Raw genomic sequence first — 4189 nt, 5'->3', positions numbered from 1 at the left:
GAAGATTTAGGATGTGTGGAGATATTCTGGGAAGAGGTGGAGAGAATCAAGCAAAAGAGGTGGAGTGAATCAAGGAGAGATCAGTGGGATTAGATGCTTGGATGTAAACTCTATAATTGAGGCATTGGCCTAATGAGAATTTGCTGGTTTTTTATTATCGATGTCTACATTAAGCTATCAGTTGATTGCTCACTAATCGCTATCAGTTGATTGCTCACTAATCGCATCTTAATCATCGTCTATTTTCTTTATTAATGATGTTGATTCTTGCATTTGATCCACCATAGCTCATCACATTACTGCAAATTTAACACTTCCCTCTCTTTCTCTCTATATCCTCCTCTCCCTCTCTATCCTTCTCTTACCTCCTATCCTCCTTCCCTCTCTCGCCCTCTATATCCTCCTCTCTCCTCCCCCCCCCCTCTCTCTCCCTATCCTTCTCTTGTCTCTCTATCCTTCTCTTACCTCCTATCCTCCTTCCCTCTCTCGCCCTCTATATCCTCCTCTCTCCTCCCCCCCTCTCTCTCTCTCCCTATCCTTCTCTTGTCTCTCGCTCTCTCTCTATCCTTCTCTTTTCTAACTCTCTCCATCCTTCTCTCTTTTTTAGCTCTCTTTCTCTCCCTCCCTCTCTCTCTCTCTCTCTCTCCCCCCCTTCTCTTACCTTCTATCCTCCTTCCCTCTCTCGCTCTCTATATCCTCCTCTCCCTCTCGATCCTTCTCTTACCTCTTATCCTCCTTCCCTCTCTCGTTCTCTATATCCTCCTCTCTCTCTCTACCCATCTCTTTATTCACTCTCTCTATTCTCTCCTTGTATCTCTCTCTACCCTTCTCTTTGCTCTCTCGTTCTCTATATCCTCCTCTCTCTCTCTACCCATCTCTTTATTCACTCTCTCTATCCTCTCCTTGTATCTCTCTCTACCCTTCTCTTTGCTCTCTCTCTTTCTCACCCTTTCTGTCCTCTTTGCTCACTCTCGCCTCCTTCTCTCTCTCTCTCTCTCTACCCTTCTCTTTGCTTTCACTCCCTTTCACTCTCTCTCTCTCTCTCTCTCTCTCTCTCTCTCTCTCTCTCACACACACACACACACACACACACACACACATGCGTGCTCTCTTTCGGTTCTTTTCCTTGCCCACTCTCTCTATCCTCCCACTCTCTCTCTCTCTCTCTCTCTCTCTCTCTCTCTCACACACACACACACACACGCTCTCTTTCGGTTCTTTTCCTTGCCCACTCTCTCTATCCTCCCACTCTCTCTCTCTCTCTCTCTCTCTCTCTCTCTCTCACACACACACACACACACACACTCTCTCTCTCTCTCTCTCTCTCTCTCTCTCTCTTTCAGTCCCTTTCTTTGCTCACTCTCTCTATCCTCCCTATGTCTCTTCCCTTCTCTTTACTCTCTCTCTCTCTCTCTCTCTCTCTCTATCCTCCCCCTCTCTCCCCCTCTCTTTGCTCTCGCTCCCCCCCTCTCTCCCCCTCTCTTTGCTCTCGCTCCCCCCCCTCTCTCTCTCTCCCTCACACACACACACACACTTTCAATCCCCTTCTTTGCTCACTCTCTCTATCCTCCCTCTCTCTTTTCCCTTCGCTTTGCTCTTGCTCCCTCTCTCTCTCTCTCTTCCCTTCTCTTCGCTCACTCTCTTTCTTCCCTTTCTTTGCTCACTCTCAGTATCCTCTCTCTCTCTCTCTCTCTCTCTCTCTCTCTCTCTCTCTCTTTCTGTCCTTCTCTTTGCTCACTCTTTTTATATTTCCTTCTCATTTCTCAACACAACATATTTAACTCATGTTTTGCATACAGATCCTCGAGTGTACAAACGCTTCACTGCCTTATTCATCCACACAATACAGAAAATGTCAATTATTTATTGGTTTTTATGACGTCATACATAAACATCGTTGTTGTAGAGGGGAATGATGTCTTGCAAAACCCCAACATGCGTTGCTCTCGCTTTCTTTCTCTCTTTTTTAATATGGAAATAAGATCATGACACAATCATAAATAATTTCTAAACCCATTCACTTTCTTGAATATTCACAAATAAATATGTTTACTACACTACAATGAAATTTCATCAAGAACCCTTCACTACATCCACTTTGGGATCAATACAAACAATGTTCATGCCTAATTTTATGCTATCATAGTACAATCTCCACATCTAGCATAAAGCTCTACTATCACTTTCCCTTGCTTTACATGATGCTTCAATAAGCCATCTTAAAATTCATATCCATGATGAGATCCACCTACAAAGAAAACATCCCTCTTGATTCCACCAAAAAATGTAAGGCCCTTATTTTTCGAGCAGAAAAATGGTAACTCCATATCTCGCCATGCTGTCCCATTTGGGTGTCTACCCTAGTGCATCATGTTACAAGGATCAATGATATAATTAGGTGAGAAAGGTTGTGTATGGTTTTGTCCAACTATGCTCATGAAGGTAGCAACGATGAGGGTATGTATCTGCACAAGAATATGAGATGATTTTTTGTAGCAAAAAGTGATGCTCAATGGCAACCTCTATGGTTAGTGTTGCTTACCTCTTGTCCAAAGGCCCTTTAGTGTTTCCAACAAATGTGGCCTCTTCAATGAATCTTTTATTTTCTCTCATCCTTAGGTGATAAATTACTCCTAATCTTATTTGTCAAGTTTTTGTTGTACGGATATCTTGCGTGTGCACCCACAAGATACAAGCACAATGTAGAATGACTATCGGATACTCAAACCATCTCTTATGGCCAATAGAGATCATTAATTTATTCTCATATGATAACAACCACTCGTTTAATTTCCCAATAGCTTTAGGTAATGCATTGTATAATATATAAGATGATTGTGAGTTTGTACACAAGAGCGCATGTAAATATGTGCACATGAGCACTTTAGTGTGTGTCTCTACCTGCTACTGTAAAAAAGAGATAGATGGAAGAAAATCTTAAACATATACAATTTATTAATTCATAACATTTTCTCATCACCACAATCATTCTTTTAATAATCAGATAGACATAAATTTTACATGTGCAAAGAAATCAAGGAGATGGTTTTTTAAAACTTTCATTCATTAAAGAGACGAGGTAGAGTTTGACGTCCATTGGACTAATTATTGAAAGGTTCTATATTTTCTAGTTTCATAATAATTTACTTTAGGCATAAAACTTGCTTTGTAGGTGCTTTCTAAAATTTGCTTTAAAGCACAAAAAAGACAAATGACCCAGTAAACCTTCATATCCTAACTCTTTTATCATATACTTACTTGGTTGGTGTGATGCATTTTCAAGCTCTTCAAATCCATGGCATTATAATGTGATACTCCCATTTTTTACTAGCACATGCATCCAATTTGATTTTCACCTAGCCTATCCCTATGCTCACCAATGACCCCAATTTAAGATTCGACCATTTTAGAAACAAGTTTATGAAGCTTATAGCTATATCTATGACTCCATATTTTACAGGCCATGCATTATATATCCTACGATGTCCAACTGAAGAATAAAATCCAATGTGTTTTCTTTCAAATAAAAAAATCAAAAGTTGTGTGGCATTGAGCTTCTTAGCATGCAATCTATAATATTTATTTGAGAGCAAACATCAACATGGAATCCATAATATTTATTTGAGAAAAAAAATCAACATGGAATCAATGATATAATTGAGAGAAAACATCAGCATGTAATCCATAACATTTAATTGATAACAAACATCAAGGATAATACCAATAGCACTTTGCATATCACATCTGCAGAGCTTATGTTTTTGGAAAAAGGCATAGGCATGTGCGTCATCGATGGAGATGTCTTGCGGGTAAGCCACATGCATGATGTTATAAATGGTGGCATCTTCGGTGGCGAGGGCTTGCTCAAAGTAAGTGTAGACTATGTGATATAATTGGAGGGTTGTACACTTGCTTGAGACAAAGCTGGTGGTAGGTGGACTTCACTTCTTGGTGAATTAGGGTCTTCATGAGACTAGCATGTTCTAGTAAAGAAACACTTCATAAATGGGGAAGTTGAGGGTAGATGGTGTCGTAAGGTCAAGGAAGTGATCTTCCTTTTGTAAAGTGTAGAATTGATGACATGTGGCACCATGTGGTGAGGTTTAACTCAACCAAATGGGATTCACTAGAATACAATAGTGTGTGGTTTGTCCAAGAAGGGGATGGCTTGGTTAAGGAAGAAAAGGGT

Source organism: Cibotium barometz, chromosome 48 (assembly GCF_041138505.1).
Source record: "Cibotium barometz isolate CiBa-2024 chromosome 48, ASM4113850v1, whole genome shotgun sequence".
NCBI classification, from domain to species: Eukaryota; Viridiplantae; Streptophyta; class Polypodiopsida; order Cyatheales; family Cibotiaceae; genus Cibotium; species Cibotium barometz.
The sequence above is the reverse complement of the archived record's forward strand: the minus strand, read 5'-3'. Positions refer to the sequence as shown.